This window comes from Ailuropoda melanoleuca, chromosome 6, assembly GCF_002007445.2.
Source record: "Ailuropoda melanoleuca isolate Jingjing chromosome 6, ASM200744v2, whole genome shotgun sequence".
Classification (NCBI taxonomy): domain Eukaryota; kingdom Metazoa; phylum Chordata; class Mammalia; order Carnivora; family Ursidae; genus Ailuropoda; species Ailuropoda melanoleuca.
This window is the reverse complement of record NC_048223.1, coordinates 92,927,662-92,946,104: the sequence shown is the minus strand read 5'-3', so window position 1 is coordinate 92,946,104 and position 18,443 is coordinate 92,927,662. Positions and strand designations below refer to the sequence as shown.

General features: G+C 43.1%; 1 protein-coding gene across 5 annotated transcripts in view; it reads left to right on the top strand.

Moving 5' to 3' along the window:
- SLC16A12 (solute carrier family 16 member 12) overlaps window positions 1–18,443 on the top strand; it is a 75,265-nt gene that overhangs the window by 24,067 nt on the left and 32,755 nt on the right. Inside the window, exon 3 of one of the 5 annotated variants that reach the window (XM_034662919.1) lies at window positions 4,500–4,561. The exons of the other annotated variants lie outside the window; for them this stretch is intronic. The gene's annotated coding sequence lies outside the window, so the exon portion shown is untranslated. The remainder of the gene's footprint in view (window positions 1–4,499; window positions 4,562–18,443) is intronic. 5 annotated transcript variants of the gene reach the window in all.

Sequence of the window (18,443 nt, the reverse complement as noted above, 5' to 3'; positions counted from 1 at the left end):
CTCAATTGATTGAACTAGTGAATGTTACTATCTTTACTTTTACTGGTTGTAAAAGTAATGCTTGTTTCTTGTTATATTTTTAAGTAGTACAGAATTAGATAAAATAAAAATTATACATATTTCTAACTTTAGTCTGAGTGCCCTTAAAATTTACAATTTGGGGGGAATAAATACATAATTAACATACATACATAAAGTATGGTTTTGACCTCAATAAGAAAATGTTATTTTATATATTATTAGAAAGGGTCTTCTTTAATTAAGAGAAACATGCTTTTTTTTTTAACATTTTATTTATTTGAGAGAGAGAGCGTGCGAGCACGCAGGGGGATGGGGAGAGGGAGAGGGAGAAGCAGACTCCCTGCTGAGCGTGGAGCCTGGGGGGGGGGCGGCGGCTCGATCCCACAACCGCAAGATCACGACCTGAGCCAAAGTCAGACCCTCAAGTGATTGAGCCACCCAGGCGCCCCAAGAGAAACATGCTCTTAATGAAATCATTTTGGGTTTTCTTTTTTTTCTCTGATATCTATACCCTCCTAATTCTTAAATCAATAATTGCACACAGGATAGCAATAGCATGTAGTAGGATGTATGCTAGATTAAGAGTCAGGAGATCTGAATTTCATTCCACTGTGCTTCTAACCAGCGGTGTATGGTTGGGGAGCCTGGGGCTCCTGAGGCCCTGATCCAGTGCTCTTTCCCCTGCACCATGCGGAATTCTCTCCCATGCTTGTCGCTACTCCTGTTGCACTCCTGTGCTTTCCAACTTAAGCTAAAAAGACCTGATCTTTGAGTTTTCAGAAATTTGATACAAAAAATGCAATATACAATAGTTTGATTTACAAATAATACAGATTTCTTATTGGTATAAATAGTTACATGTTAACTTCTGAATTTCTTTGTTTTTACCTGTATTCTTTAAGAATACATAAATAAAACCAAAGACGCTGGATATTCTCTTGGATCCAAGGAGAACGTGTCTATCGATGTGGCACGTGACCAGATAAGTTGATTCTGAGTGGACACAGCATGTGGACACAGTAGTTCCCCTTTATTCTTGGGGGATACGTTCTAAGATCCCCAGTCGATGCCTGAAACCAAGGATAATGCTGAACCTTCAGGATAATGCTGAAAACCCTATGTTTTTCCCTAAACATACATACTTACGATGAAGTTTAATTTATGAATTAGGCAAAGTGAGAGATAAATAACAACAACAATAAAATATACCCACTGTAATGGTATACTGTAATAAAAGTTATATGAATGTGCTCTCTCTCTCTCAAAATATCTTACTGTACTCACCTTCCCTTTGTGATGAGGCGAGATGATAAAACGCCTATGTGATGAGATGCACTGAGGTGGATGATGTAAGCATTGTCTTCTTAAGGTTTAATTGTTTTGCCTTTTATGTTTTATTGTATAATACGCCTGAAATTGATCATGAATAGTGTAAGATTGGGGGCTGTAGGGATTTTTTGTTAATTATTTTGCACACTCAAATGTGGGGATGTTTTTGTAGTGTTTTTCATCATGTATTTTTCTCTGTTTCTGGGACACCTATTATCTGAATGTTGGATCTCCTGAGCTAATCCAATGATTTTCTTATTTCTACTCTCTAATAATCTATATCTTTGTGTTTTTGTCTTCTATTAAATTTTACATTTCTACTCTTGTATTTTTATTTATTTTTTAATTTTAATTTTAGTTTTAAGTAGGCTCCATGCATGGAGCCAATGCAGGGCTCAAACTCATGACCCTGAGATTAAAACCTGAGCTGAGATCAAGATTTGGATGCTTAACCGACTGAGCCAGGTGTCTTTCTATTCTCATATATTTTTTAGATTTTATTTATTTTATTTATTTATTTATTTGAGAGAGAGTGAGAGTGCATTAGCTGGGGGAAGAGCAGAGGGAAAAGAAGGAGCATACTCTCCACTGAGCAGGGAGCCCCACTCGGGGCTCAATCCCAGGACCCTGAGATCATGATCTGAGCTGAAGGCAGATGCTTAACCAAGCCACCCAGGTGCCCCTCTCATATTTTTAATTCCAAGAGTTCTTTTTTAGTTCCCAAATGTTTCTTTATTATAGCCACCTTTCCCCATTTCATTTATGAACTGTCTTTTCTTTGTCTCTGTAGATAGTAACTCGAGTGGTTTTAAAATTTTTCTTTCATGTCTTTGTCTTTTTCTTTTATGCTCTGAATTGTCCTTGTTTCCTCTGAGTTCACCCCCTGTCCCAACTCCTGAATCCTCCATCCTAGCTCTTCCATTAGAGGCTTTTAATTAGCTGGTGAGCTTTGGTTGTCTGTTCAGTTAGGAATGAGACACTAAGAAGCTGATGAGATAGGAGGACTTGTGAATTGGCAGCTGTGCTGTGAATGAGCAGTTTTGTTGGACTTGGTTCCTGCATCTTCCAAGTGATGATGCAGTTTTTCTCAGCGTGATCAGTTCCTCCAAGGATATATCTCCGTCTTCTGCCTGGAGCTTAGAAGACTGGCTGCTAGTCAAATGGGGCCAGGGTGTTTTACCATTTAGCATGATTTTTATTTAATCCCATTATGTTTCATGTGGTGCCCCCCCACCATTATATATAATATCTGCTATCCCCAGTAACATAGTGTACAGTGTTTCCACAGAGTAAAATCTAGTTTCTTCCAGGGAGGGGATGCCTAATGGTCTAGGGAGCAAGAAGTTTTAAAGACTTTCCATTAAAGCTCTTATTTTTAACCCCATCCGTATTCACTGCCTTTAGAGTGAGTATGTTCCTTCATTCCTGACACTTTCTGGGATTCTGTGGTCGGCTTACTTCTTATGTATTCCTTCCCTGTTGGATTAGCTTTCAGTTCCTGTTGTGCTGTGTTGTAGACCGTCCGTCCATTCACTTCCAGCTTCCCAAATGTGGTTTACATCTTTTACCTGCTGTCCTCTTCTCTCCTGTGCCCTTTAACTTTGTGGCTTTTTTTTTATTTCTTCACTATTAGTGGTGCTTTAGGAGAGAATAGATACAAACATGTGTGTTCAATCCACTATATTAAATTGGAAGCTGAATGTACCACAACTTACCCAACTGATTCTCTGCTAATGGTAACTTATTCCAGTGTGTTTGCAGTTATAACTAATGCTGATGTGCCCTTATACAAACGTATCTGCACATATGGGGGAGCGTTGCTGTATTACACGCCTACACTAAAGTTCATTTAAACTTTTGATAGATACTGCCTACTGTGACTCAAAAAAATTGGATCAACAAATACTATTAACAGCGTGAGATTGCACACATGTTTTTATTCATGAACTAGCTCTATGTCATCCTTGATCCTTGACTGACAGTCGTCTTTGTTGGATGGAAAACATTCTATCTAATAATTTGGGCAGACTTTCATATTAGATAAGTGAAAATTTCAATACTAAACATTACTGTATTATAGTTCTTCAAGAAAAAAATTGTATTGTGTGGGTGATTAATTCCCAACAGGAATGGGGCCAATATGATTACTTGGGTTTTTTTTATTTCTACTATGTTCTTGTAGCTCATAGTACTTCAGTCTCATAGGCTTCCAGAATTTTAAGCACTCAGGGAACTGATGATTGATGTAGTAATAGTCTGCTTTGACAAAATTGTTTTGGTGAGAACCCTTCATTTGTCTGTTTCACGTTACAAATTCATTCTCCTGATTCTCCTACTTCTGATGTGGCTGCTGGCCCATCTGATTACATGAGTGTTTGTGCAAAAAGAGATAAAAACGTGTTTGTTTAGGCCTGTAGAACACGGGTAGTATAAGTATGTGGAATGGAGAGCCAACTGAGGAATTGGGAAGGAATTGAGAATTGGGAAGAACCACAGCTGGGAAGTTCGACAGCTTTGGTTTGCATCCTGCCTCAGCCACAAATTGCTGCATGATCCTGGAAAATCATCTGGGCTCTGAGCCATGAATAACAATGATTACAAAAACTAGATATGATTTTTGGGTGCAAGTGACAGAAATCAAATGCAACATAACCAAAAACAAAAAATGAATTCATCTGTGTACTTAACAGAGAACCCCAGGGACAGAATTTAAACATAGCTGAATTCAAATGTTTACATAATTTCAGAAATATGTATTTCTCTCTCACTCCTTCTCTTTCCTGCATTGACCTCATTTTAGGTGGGGGGGGGTCCCTCCAACTAGAGATAAAAACAGCTACCAGCAAACTCTATGTATCCAATCTGGGACTTGGGAACCCCGTGTAAAGAAAGCACTCTTTCCCAGTTGTTTGAGCAAATGTCCAATGGCTGACTTTTACTGGTCAAGCTTGGTTCGCAAATCTCTGGATAAATCAGTGTCCCCAGTTGGCCAGGCCTCTCCAGGAGAATGTAGGTTCCCAAGGCATATGAACTGAGAATGGGTAGGATGCCCAAGGAGAGCTGCTGCTTCCCAGAGGAAGGGCCATGGATGCTGGGCAGAAAGAGAAGCAAGAGCTGACCATTACCCTTCTCTGGTTTTCTCTCTATAGGGTCGGAGGCTGAAATACAGTAATATTTTGAATTACAAGCTCCATGGTGCTATATAACCAATGTAAGGTATTCTTTTTATCCCATTTTATGGATATTCAACTATGACTAAGTAGTGCAGATTAACCCATAAATTATTTGTAGTTAATTTTTGCAAGTTCTTTTAGGTCTGGGTGGGTTGTCCTCATGTTTGTTCCTAAACTGCTCTCATTTCAGGCCACATGAGCTGCAGGATAACTTCAAGGGAAGATCAATAATAACCTTTAGTGGATAGTCTGTGTACATTTATCATCTATACAGAGTCTTGTTTAAAATGCTTGGTCAATGCAATAATGATCACGATAGATTATTCTGTCTTGGTATATAACAGTTATGGCCAATGGAGATACCCTGAGTTTTAAAACACTGAAATTGATCTTTTGTTTGTTCATAAGTATGACACCAGAAACAAAAGAAGCCGGTAGGAAGACATGGTGATCATGTTGGCACAAAGTGTAACAGCATCTTCCAAATATTCTCTTTTTCTCTTGGTGACCTGTTTTGATATCATCCATGAATTGATCTAAACTTTTCTTGAATCTGTTTATACATAAATCGGTATTGCCTCTGGAGATGAGTTCTATAACTTTTTTGCAGGTCCTATCAATATACCTCATTTTGTATAGATGGAATGTGGAATGGCGCTACTTACAGAATGTAATAAAGCTGCAACTTTATTTTTCATCTTCTATTTTGCTTTAGAACTTATTCAGTGGGGAATAGCCCTCTGCCATCTCTGAATGAAAACCTGGACAGGTCCCATGGCTTTCCGTTCATTCTTGGATAACAGGTGGTCCCTTGGAGACCCCAAGTCACAAACATGGTCTCAATTCAGAAGTTCGAATAGCTAACCCATGCAAATAGTAAGAACATAGAATTTAATTTAATGCCAATCCTCACCTTCTCCCTTAGGCAGGGCCACTAAAATGTTGGCTGTTTGGAGTGGGAGAAAGAGGCATGATTCTTTCCCCTTTGCCAGCCTAATGTTTCTTCTGTACTAGGTTGCTGTAATTTTTTTTTTTTTTTTTTAGCTCCTCTAGGGCCTGGCTCAAGTAGGAGGGGGGATTAGGAGAACAAGGCGTGATCTTACACTGTCAACTCTTTATCTAGTGGGTAATGTTGTTCGTTTGTTTTTGGTTCTTGTTTTTTGGTTTTGAGTTTGTTTTTTGTTGTTGTTTGGTTGGTTGGTTGGTTGGTTAGTTGGTTTTTTGCTCAGCCCTTCTAGGCACAATATCTGGGAGGCATGTAAGACTTCTCTTCTGGCTGGTTGCAAACTCCTTGGTTCCTGGTTCTCCAGCAATTATGGACCTTTGGTGTTGGAGAACCACCCCACTCCCCGACTCTAGCAGGAAGCCCTCTTGGGCAGGACTGTAAGGGCTCTAGACAGCTCTTTCCTCAGCAGGGTCTGTGCCTGGCCCAGGGGAAGCTCTGCTGCACCTGTTGAGTCATCTGGGTGGGGGGGAGTACCACTCTCCTTTGTGCCAAGGTCGGAGCCGAGTATCAGCCACTCTTTTGATTCTCTGGGCCTAGAGTCAGATCCCCCTCCACTGTTTTCAAATGCAGGGTCCTAAGTAAGCCCCCAGTGGTTTCACAGCCACCTTATTTTTTCTAAGCTTGAGGCAGGATAGGGGCATCCCCCCATCTCTAAAAAAAAATTGTCTTTTTAAAAAAATCCTCTTTTTACTGTCCACTCTCTCAGCTCTTTTGTGTTTTCAAAGCTGGGTGAGGAGCCCAAGAGCTGTGGAATGAGATTTTTAGGGGGTGAATTCTGGAGATAGTTGTCTGGCCTGTCACAATAGAATTTCACATTTATTTTACCTGTTTCAGATGAGACTTCAACATTAACATACTTGTGGTATGGTAAAAAATATATTTGGTCTTTGTTCCTGGCTCTTGGCACAGCACTCCTAAAACCCTTGGAATTTCCTGAGTGATAGGAGTGTGGCTTTTGTTCTTCATAAGGAACCCCTTTTGAGCACACTGGAGTTTATGCTGGTGAGGTAGCTTCGGGTGGGGGCCCTGGTAGCCTCAGGATGGGTCTGGTCACTAGAATATCACGTGATTTGGACTTTCAGCCCCACTCACTGATCTCCTGGGAAGGGAAAGAAGTGGGGCTGGAGATCAGGCTCTAAAACAACTCTTCACGAGACTTGGAGAGCTTCCAGGTTGTTGGACACATCCACGTGCATTCACCTGCCAGGAGGGTGACTCACCCTAACTCCACAGACAGAAGCTCCCAACTCAGGACCCTTCCCAACCTTGTCCTATGTACCTTTCCATCTGGCTGTCATCTGTATCCTTTGCAATTAACCAATAAACATAAATAAAGTGTTTTCCTGAGTTCTGTGGGCCATTCTAGCAAGTTGTCAAACCTGAGGAGGGGGTTGGGGGAACCCCAGTTTCTAGCTGATCGGTCAGGAGTACAGGTGGCCCAGAACTTGAGATGGCATCTGGAATGGGGGCAGTCTGGCAGGCTATGCCCTTTAACTTGTGGGGTTCTGATGCTGACTCCGGGTTGAGAGTATCAGAATCGAAATGTGGACCCGCCGTTGTGGAGGATTGTTGGAGAGTTGGAGAATCAGAGAATGTTCTTTCATGTACAAGCCACTGTGATCTCTTTCAGACTTAGGAGTTGCCAGCAGGTTCTGAGATATGTTGCAAGTCCAGATTCATCATACCTGCGCATCATGATTTTGTAATCTTCGAGCCCATCAACCTTTGATCTATTTCTTTGCCTGTTGAACAAGAGCCCTACTTTTAAATTCCTCTTCCCGTGAAGACCCTTCGTGTCTTGAGACACTGGAGTCCTCTACCTCTGACCCTTCTGAAATTGTTATCTTTTTCTTGGTTTTCAGATAACAGAACTGTAGCTTATGGATGCTAGGTTGGATACAAGGGGAATTATATTTTTTAGTTTGTTCCTATTTCCCCTTGATGATGACCAGCAATTCTATTGACTCTCTTGATCATAGCAGCACATTGAACTGATACCTTTCTAGTCAACAATAACTTTTACACCAAATGACTAGTCAACAGTAACTTTTACACCTTTTTTTATCATTTCTGAAATAATAAAACTTATATATTCACCTGTTTAAATACCTGTAAGACAGTATTGACTCAAAAGGAAATATATATCCAAATGATATTATCTTCCTAAAAACAGCCGCCTTAGGAATTTTTAAGGTCAACCTATCATTGTTCACAATATTTTGGAGACTCATTTTTTGAAACAACTTTAAACCGTTAGCATATTCTTTTGAATATCAATAGTGGCTCTTCGCTCCAAGAGAGTGACTGTGATTTTTGGAAACCCCAAACAGTCATCGGGAGCCACGTCTGAGGTGTGATATTGATGATCACATTGAACAGTATTGTTCTGGTCAAAACGGTGTGTCTATATGGGGTAGGCCTTGTTTCCTTATTTAAATGAAAACAATATGAAGAGTAATTTTAAAAGTTTTTTTGACAATGATAGTGCCACTGATATTAATATGCCCACATTTTCTAGAGAGGACTATTTAAAAGTAAAAAGCACAATCATTCTTTCTTTCCTCATGAAAGACTCCTTCCGTGAGGCTGTACAGTGTCCAGTACTGACAAGGATAAAAGCCACTCCCTAGTCACTTTTCTGACATGTCCCTTTTCATTTTGACTCTTGTCAATCAAAGCTTCTACTTATCCTGGTACTGTGCAGAATGATCTCAACCAGAGCTTGCTGTCTCTGGGTAGAGCCTGTATCTTGGCTCCCCGTGAGCTCTCTGTGTCCTCAGCCAGAGCCTTCCTCCTTATTTCTTTTACAAGAGGGAGGTGGTCCTCTGGGAATCCATACTCACTCAGAGAAGGAGCATCTCTAGATTTCCAAGGCATCTGGTGGGAAACTCTCACTCTGGTTGGTTTGTTGGTCCTCCTATCCCAGGCATACACATTACAGTGACCAATTAATTAAAGCTAGATTATTTTATTTTATTATTTTTAAAGATTTTATTCATTTATTTGACAGAGAGACAGTGCACAAGGAGGGGGAATGGCAGACAGAGGGAGAGGGAGAAGCAGGCTCCCCAAGGAGCGGAGGGCCCGATGTGGGACTCGACCCCAAGACCCCGGGATCATGACCTGAGCCGAAGGCAGATGTCTTACTGACTGAGCCACCCAGGCACCCCAAAGCTAGATTATTTTAAAACTTCACTGAACCTCTCCCATAGTCTATCAGTTTGAGGGAGAGAGGGTTTGACTGCCAAGCTCTTTTTTTTTTTTTTTAAGATTATTTATTTATTTATTTGACAGAGATAGGGACAGCCAGCGAGAGAGGGAACACAAGCAGGGGGAGTGGGAGNGTTTTTTTTTTTTTTAAAGATTATGTATTTATTTATTTGACAGAGATAGGGACAGCCAGCGAGAGAGGGAACACAAGCAGGGGGAGTGGGAGAGGAAGAAGCAGACTCATAGCGGAGGAGCCTGATGTGGGGCTCGATCCCATAACGCCAGGATCACGCTGAGCCGAAGGCAGACGCTTAACCGCTGTGCCATCCAGGCGCCCCCTGACTGCCAAGCTCTTATTGGCACTTCTATAGGCACAGAATCAGTTCGGGAAGGAAAGTGAAATTCTGCTAAACAAAATCTTGGTCCCGTGATGCCGAGTTTCACTGAGTGTGACGAGCAGGTACCCGATTCTCTTCTGAAAGACCGTCGTATGTGAGTCCCTGAGCACAGTGCCTGGCTGTAGATATTCATCTATAGAATTAAAGTGTTGAATTGTCTTTTTTGCCCCACCATTCTGGGCATTTCCTTTCCATATCCAATTAGTCAAATGTTATTTCCCTTAGAGAAGCCTTGCTGCCTTGCCCAGGATGGCCGTGCTCCTTTGGAGGAATCTGGCCCTTTGTACAGATTGCACAGAGCCTACGGCCCCGTTCCCAGCTGGCCGTGGAAGGGACTCGGGTGGCCGCCCACCAGCTTTCTGAAGTATTGCCCACTGGCAGTGAAAGGGTCTGCGTGGCACCCCGTTCTTCCAGATTTCATCCTTGAGTGTCTTTTGCCCGGCAAGGGTCAATTCGCTACCAGCAAGCATGCGCATCTCTTCTGGAACACTGTGTACCTGCTGTTTTCTGACCTCAGACCTTTGACCCGCCAACTGCAAAAGCAACTGTTCCTCAGAGTCACGTTATCCATATGAGAAGCAAAGTTGAGAAAAAGAGAAATAAGGGATCGAGGAGACCTCTGTTTCTGTAATTTCATTTCCTTTTCTCTCTGTTTTTAGGCTTGTTTCTACTTATTTCATGTCACAGTCACATAATTTACATATGTAAATCACAAACTGCATTTGACTCTGGCTCTTAACATTTTTCTTCCCCAGAGAGATTTCATTAAATCTTTTTCTTTTTTTGAATCCTGAGCCTCTGTCTTTGACTGAGGTGAGGGGATGCCCATTTCTCAGTCTTTGTGGACTTTTTCTTTTTTCATATATAGAAGGAAACCATATGGGGTCTTACACGCAACCCCAGGCACTCCTCGGTGCCAGGCAGTGAGCGGGCTGCCCACCAGCCCTGCAGGACACACACAGCAGCGTGCCCTTCCATCTTCGGGGACTCAAACAGCTTCTTAAGAACTATTTTGGCTGGTGGCCACAACTGTTAGAGATTTCTGCTTCTGCTCTGGTTTATTTAACAAAATGACTCTAAGTTTTTGAATTTTCTGGGTCTTTTCTTTGTTTTATCTTCCTCTCTGTTCTTTATTTCTTTTTTTCCCTAGGTCGTCTCTATTGCTCCTAGACTCATAGCAATGATCTCACCCTTGGTGACAGATTTGTCTGTGATACCTTCCCCCCCCACAAACACACACTGTGATTACTGCTTATCATTGGTGGGCCTGAAACCCATAACTTGTTCATGTAGAATGCATAGTAAAAATACACTGGCCTTTGGAATGTGAACTTCAGCCATTCATCAGCCTTTTTTGCTGTGTTCTTAACTGGCTGTGTTTTTGAGAAATGGGAAGTCCAATAAATTGACTTTATGTTATTTGACACACGATTCTCCGTGAGGAATATCGGTTTACGACATGAGTGGTTAAGTAGACACAAAGCTATACTTTTCAATCTTATAAATGATTGTTTTGTTGAAATCAAAATGTTTATTTTCTCTGTTCAGATTATTCTCATTCCAAGATTCTAAAACTATCCAATATAACTCAGGACTTTATTTATCCTTTCCCTGAACACGTTAAGTAACTCCTTTTTCCCTCTACCCCCAGTGAAGACAATTTTGTCATTCTCAGCATTCTCTCAAAAAGTCTGTCAAAGAAGAGGGAATGATGTTCTCACGTGAGCCTAAGATGCCATGAGCAAGAGTGTCACATTCTTGTTCCAGCCAGTACAGTTGTCCTAAGGTGGACTTTTCATGGCCTGTTATTTACCCATCAAATATTACAACACTTTCTAAGAGGAAAACAAACTTGGAAACTGTAGTAAAAGATCATGCTGGAACAAATGTCTTTATTTTATACTCACATACACACACACTATAGCACACATACACATATATGGGAAAAAAATACAAACTAAATTCTGTCAATTGAATCTTTCCCTAGACACCCTTAAAATATGGTTAGGTTTTCTTTCCACGGATAGATTTCTTGTTTTCGGCCTGTTGGGAAGAACAGACGTGAGGGGTGACCTTCAATTCATGTGAGAGTCGCCCCAAAGCAAAGCCTCCTCAAGTCTTACTGGGAGGATGGCATCTTGATGAGCTGGAATAAAGACAGCCAACGTGATAAGTATATTCAATGCGAAACGTCATCTCTGTTAACTATATAAGAAAGCCTATATAAACTGACATAAAATGGAAAAAAACAGCAAGTCCACACTTAGTTACAAGCATGTAAAAATGATTTTATTTTTTATAAGAAGGCTATGAGTCTTCCAAGAAATTCAGAAAAGAGCATTCATAATCTTTTTTTTTTTTTTAAGATTTTTTAATTTCTTTATTCGACAGAGATAGAGACAGCCAGCGAGAGAGGGAACCACAAGCAGGGGGAGTGGGAGAGGAAGAAGCAGGCTCATAGCGGAGGAGCCTGATGTGGGGCTCGATCCCATGACGCCGGAATCACGCCGTGAGCCGAAGGCAGACGCTTAACTGCTGTGCCACCCAGGCGCCCCTAGAAAAGAGCATTCATAATCTTACTTTCTTCACACAACTACTTTCTATTTCTGTGCATTGCTTTCTCATCTTGTCTTTTTTTTTTTTTTTTAAAGATTTTATTTATTTGACAGAGATAGAGACAGCCAGCGAGAGAGGGAACACAAGCAGGGGGAGTGGGAGAGGAAGAAGCAGGTTTATAGCAGAGGAGCCTGACGTGGGGCTCAGTCCCATAACGCTGGGATCACGCCGTGAGCCGAAGGCAGACGCTCAACCACTGTGCCACCCAGGGGCCCCTCGTCTTGTCTTTATACATATGTATCTTCTGTAGCTGTAGCCTAGCGCGTACATTTTGTGTTCTGATTGTGGGTTAGCCCAGCATCGGCGTGGTTTTGATGCTGCTACGGTCCTCATGACCATCCCTGGGAAGGGCTTTATTGGAATCCGAGGCTGGGACGTGCCATCATGTACCCCTTAGGAAAAGTCATTAAAAGGGAAGAGAATGTGGATGCAGATAATCAGTATACAGATAATTGCCTGCAGAGAATTTCAGCGTGCATTTCAAAAGAACCAACTAAATTCTGCAAAGAAGTGAGAATTGGTTTAAATGTTCAAGAACCGTGGTATTTCTTGATGTTTTCTCCGTCATTTTTTTCTGCCATTCTCTGCCCATTATCGACCCCTTTTGTTTTGTCTCTAGGTCACAAGAGATAGTTGACAGAGCAACATGAGGTCGTTGGGTTCTCCTGGCCTTTTTTCCCTTTGGATGCTCTAGGAAGAAAAGTATGGGTGCTTTCAGCTCTGATGAAGATATTCATTTATTAATAATTTGGTATTCATGTCACTATTCGAACTAGTAGCTGGTAGAAGTTTAACTTAGGTAAGCATGTTTTGAGAATATTTTAATAGGCGGAGGTGTTTTTCCATGTACTTTGCCCTTTACTCCTCATGAAAGCCCCATTAGAGAGGACCTATGAACTCAGATGTACACGGCAGGAGTCTGGGATTCAGAAAACCAGGTCCCGAGTCAAAGTTATTCAGCTGGTGGTTGTCTGAGCTGGGTTTCCAAGCCAGGCATGTCTGAGCCACCTCAGGGCCCTGTTGTGTGTGCTTAACAATGTGATGCAGTGTTCATACTTGTGGCAGGTTTTTTAAAAAGATTTTAATTTATTTATTTACCAGAGAGAGAGAGAGAGAGAGAGAGAGCACGAGCAGGGTGAAGGGCAGAGGGAGAAGCAAACTCCCCGCAGAGCAGAGAGCCTGATTTGGGGCTCAATCCCAGGACTCCAGGATCATGACCTGAGCGGAAGGCAGACGCTTAATGGACTGAGCCACCCAGGCGTTCCTCTTTGTGGCAATTTTGAAGGCCTCAAGAGCAGTAGTGGAGGGAGGAGGGAACCCCTGGAATCCTTTAGAGAGGGATATCCTGTCAGAGGAATGTGGGTCACTTTTTCCTTTCTTTTTTTAAAAAAATATTTATTTACTGGAGAGAGAGAGAGAGTGAGCCTGAGCAATGGGAAGGGAGGAGGGAAAGGGAGAGAAGCAGACTCCCCACTGAGCGCAGAGCCCCATGCTGCAGGGCTCGATCCCAGGACCCCGAGATCATGATCTGGGCCGAAATCAAGAGTCCGACGCTTAACTGATGGAGCCACCCAGGCACCCCTCTCTTTTCTTTAAAAAATTTTTTTTCTGGCAGTGTTATGTTACTGTTTACAACTGCATCATGGCCTAAGGGCCTCTTGTAAGCCTCCTTCTTAGAGAACTGCTGTCTCCGAACATTCTGCACACCCAGCCTCAGAACACACATACATGCTGCAGTGTGAAGTCTCTGGACAGGGGAAGATGGTAGGTCTTCTTTTGCACTTTATAAAGTTCTACCTCATGTAACTGTTACTCTCCCATGCTACCTTGATATAAAAAATTATGATAATCATAGGATATTGAAATCTTAAATTCCTCACCCTTCTCCTAATGCTCACGGAGGCTGTCCATAACAACAGTGAGAGTGATAATAGCTAACATTAATTTGAATGCTTATGCTGTGAGGCGATCCTATGCTTTGTGATATAATATGGATTACCTCAGTTCATTTTCCAAATAACTCTATGAGGCAGGAATGGGGATTTGAAAGGATCAATAAAAAAGCACTCATCTTTTCCCTAAGTTCAAAACCAATGTAGAAATAGAAACAGGTGTTCAACCCATAAAGATCAAAATGCCACCTTCACAACTCATGATGCTGAGCATTGGGGAATGAGGCTTAGGAATACCAGCCAAGTAGGATTGCAGTACTTTCCCCACAAAAATACAGATTTGCCTAATCGCAATCCCTGCCAGCCCTGCCAGCCACAGGCTGACTTGCAAGGGCACCTGCCCCTATTTCATTTACAGCATGGAAGACCTGAGAAGGATGGGCCCTTTCTACTAACAGGCAGATCCCAGGTGGGAAAAAACAAACAAACAAAAGCAAAACCAGATAAAACCAAAAAAACCAAAACAAAACAAATACCGAGGAAGAGAAGGGCTGAACTGACCGATGCAACTGTACCTGGGTCTCCCCAAGTCACAAGTCAGATAACTGCTTTCCTGCTGTGGAGAAACGTCAGCAAGGAGGTCGAGAAAGGCCAGGGGTGTCACATCTACCAGGATTCCCAACACGTGGAATCAATGGAAAGGAGGTCTTTGTCCCCAGTCGTAGGTATTATCCAGGGCTCTGTCCTGCAGATAAGGGAACCGAGGCAGTGAGACACTCAATAAGAGCTTGCCGTTAGCGAGTAGCAGGGAAGTCTAGACAGGGTCACTCTGCAGGGCGGGTGGAGCTGGGCGCGCGGCGGNCGTGGGGCTCAGTCCCATAACGCTGGGATCACGCCGTGAGCCGAAGGCAGACGCTCAACCACTGTGCCACCCAGGGGCCCCTCGTCTTGTCTTTATACATATGTATCTTCTGTAGCTGTAGCCTAGCGCGTACATTTTGTGTTCTGATTGTGGGTTAGCCCAGCATCGGCGTGGTTTTGATGCTGCTACGGTCCTCATGACCATCCCTGGGAAGGGCTTTATTGGAATCCGAGGCTGGGACGTGCCATCATGTACCCCTTAGGAAAAGTCATTAAAAGGGAAGAGAATGTGGATGCAGATAATCAGTATACAGATAATTGCCTGCAGAGAATTTCAGCGTGCATTTCAAAAGAATCAACTAAATTCTGCAAAGAAGTGAGAATTGGTTTAAATGTTCAAGAACCGTGGTATTTCTTGATGTTTTCTCCGTCATTTTTTTCTGCCATTCTCTGCCCATTATCGACCCCTTTTGTTTTGTCTCTAGGTCACAAGAGATAGTTGACAGAGCAACATGAGGTCGTTGGGTTCTCCTGGCCTTTTTTCCCTTTGGATGCTCTAGGAAGAAAAATATGGGTGCTTTCAGCTCTGATGAAGATATTCATTTATTAATAATTTGGTATTCATGTCACTATTCGAACTAGTAGCTGGTAGAAGTTTAACTTAGGTAAGCATGTTTTGAGAATATTTTAATAGGCGGAGGTGTTTTTCCATGTACTTTGCCCTTTACTCCTCATGAAAGCCCCATTAGAGAGGACCTATGAACTCAGATGTACACGGCAGGAGTCTGGGATTCAGAAAACCAGGTCCCGAGTCAAAGTTATTCAGCTGGTGGTTGTCTGAGCTGGGTTTCCAAGCCAGGCATGTCTGAGCCACCTCAGGGCCCTGTTGTGTGTGCTTAACAATGTGATGCAGTGTTCATACTTGTGGCAGGTTTTTTAAAAAGATTTTAATTTATTTATTTACCAGAGAGAGAGAGAGAGAGAGAGAGAGCACGAGCAGGGTGAAGGGCAGAGGGAGAAGCAAACTCCCCGCAGAGCAGAGAGCCTGATTTGGGGCTCAATCCCAGGACTCCAGGATCATGACCTGAGCGGAAGGCAGACGCTTAATGGACTGAGCCACCCGGGCGTTCCTCTTTGTGGCAATTTTGAAGGCCTCAAGAGCAGTAGTGGAGGGAGGAGGGAACCCCTGGAATCCTTTAGAGAGGGATATCCTGTCAGAGGAATGTGGGTCACTTTTTCCTTTCTTTTTTTAAAAAAATATTTATTTACTGGAGAGAGAGAGAGAGTGAGCCTGAGCAATGGGAAGGGAGGAGGGAAAGGGAGAGAAGCAGACTCCCCACTGAGCGCAGAGCCCCATGCTGCAGGGCTCGATCCCAGGACCCCGAGATCATGATCTGGGCCGAAATCAAGAGTCCGACGCTTAACTGATGGAGCCACCCAGGCACCCCTCTCTTTTCTTTAAAAAATTTTTTTTCTGGCAGTGTTATGTTACTGTTTACAACTGCATCATGGCCTAAGGGCCTCTTGTAAGCCTCCTTCTTAGAGAACTGCTGTCTCCGAACATTCTGCACACCCAGCCTCAGAACACACATACATGCTGCAGTGTGAAGTCTCTGGACAGGGGAAGATGGTAGGTCTTCTTTTGCACTTTATAAAGTTCTACCTCATGTAACTGTTACTCTCCCATGCTACCTTGATATAAAAAATTATGATAATCATAGGATATTGAAATCTTAAATTCCTCACCCTTCTCCTAATGCTCACGGAGGCTGTCCATAACAACAGTGAGAGTGATAATAGCTAACATTAATTTGAATGCTTATGCTGTGAGGCGATCCTATGCTTTGTGATATAATATGGATTACCTCAGTTCATTTTCCAAATAACTCTATGAGGCAGGAATGGGGATTTGAAAGGATCAATAAAAAAGCACTCATCTTTTCCCTAAGTTCAAAACCAATGTAGAAATAGAAACAGGTGTTCAACCCATAAAGATCAAAATGCCACCTTCACAACTCATGATGCTGAGCATTGGGGAATGAGGCTTAGGAATACCAGCCAAGTAGGATTGCAGTACTTTCCCCACAAAAATACAGATTTGCCTAATCGCAATCCCTGCCAGCCCTGCCAGCCACAGGCTGACTTGCAAGGGCACCTGCCCCTATTTCATTTACAGCATGGAAGACCTGAGAAGGATGGGCCCTTTCTACTAACAGGCAGATCCCAGGTGGGAAAAAACAAACAAACAAAAGCAAAACCAGATAAAACCAAAAAAACCAAAACAAAACAAATACCGAGGAAGAGAAGGGCTGAACTGACCGATGCAACTGTACCTGGGTCTCCCCAAGTCACAAGTCAGATAACTGCTTTCCTGCTGTGGAGAAACGTCAGCAAGGAGGTCGAGAAAGGCCAGGGGTGTCACATCTACCAGGATTCCCAACACGTGGAATCAATGGAAAGGAGGTCTTTGTCCCCAGTCGTAGGTATTATCCAGGGCTCTGTCCTGCAGATAAGGGAACCGAGGCAGTGAGACACTCAATAAGAGCTTGCCGTTAGCGAGTAGCAGGGAAGTCTAGACAGGGTCACTCTGCAGGGCGGGTGGAGCTGGGCGCGCAGCGGCAGGCCCCGACTCGGTTCAGGGCCAAGACGAAGGGAAATGCAAGTGGGAAGGCAGATGTGAGAGGCACACAAGCGGACATGGTAAGAGTTGGCCTCCCTTGTTATGAGAGCTGGGAGTTGTCAAGGGGACTCAGGGTGTTCTAGTATGCCTAGTTGAACATGCTAAAAGCATCACACACACACACGGTGTTTCCAGCAGAGAAGAGCCAGTGATTTTTTGGACACGTGAGTTGGGGGTACCTTGGAGGCTCTCGGAAGCTTGAGGAAGGTTGGCAGCAGAGACGCAGATTTGGGCATTGTCCCTTTAAGGGTGATCGCTGGCTGAAATAAGGGATCACTAAAGTAAGAGCAGCAAAAGAGGACGTCAGTTTCACAATTGAGTTTTATATTTGAAATAAGCCAAAAGATTGGAGTTGGTAACCTCAAGTGACTTGATCTTGTTCAAAGGCAAGCCCACGACGGCTCAGGAATTCTCCTCATCTTTCAGCCATAGCCCTGGTGCGCGACACAAGCTTGCAGCCCACACTGGGGTGCAGGATGGCTTCCTCTGTCCCTCTAAGTTCACTGTCCATCCATTTCTACCCTGGGAGACTGGCACATAAGAGCTGCAGCCACTGGGTCCCCCGTGGGTCCAGCCACTGAGAGGACTTGAAAGGCGTCAAGAGGGAGAGGCTGGTTTATTTGTTTCCTTGGCTCTTTTACTGTCTGATCCTTGGGACCTGGCTGCTTTCCTTTGCCCAGGATTTTCTACGGTAACTTTACAGAAGGTTCTGGTAATTGCTCTCTCCCTCTGCCTTTCAGGCCCAGAGGTGGTAATATCTTCCGCTGTTACTAGCCCCAGGGGACTCTACTGACCTTTGTTAGAGTTTATGAACACAGCTCTCATCTTTATAAATGTCTTTGTTGAGGTCTCCCCAACTTCCTGGCCCCTACTAGGACCTTGGAGAAATAATGCACCTAGTAAACTGGAAGGAATTTATGTTCTCTAAGGCACTAGCCCTACCCTTAATAAACAGAGAGGGGCTTCTAATCTGAGGGTCTCTGACCGGGACAGAGACGAGAGAATTAGTACAGGGTGTGCAAATCCACAGTACATGCAGCACCACCCGGGACAGAAAAACATCTTACCTAATTGTCGGGCTTTGTCAAGTGTTTGTAAGTGCCTTGGTGATTTATAAAATAAAATATATTTGAAAGTACCATAAAATTCATTTTAACTGATGTCTTTATATAGTTTTTAAGATTTTATTTATTTATTTATTTATTTGACAGAGAGAGCACATGCAGGTGGAGCAGCAGGCAGAGGGAGAGGGAGAAG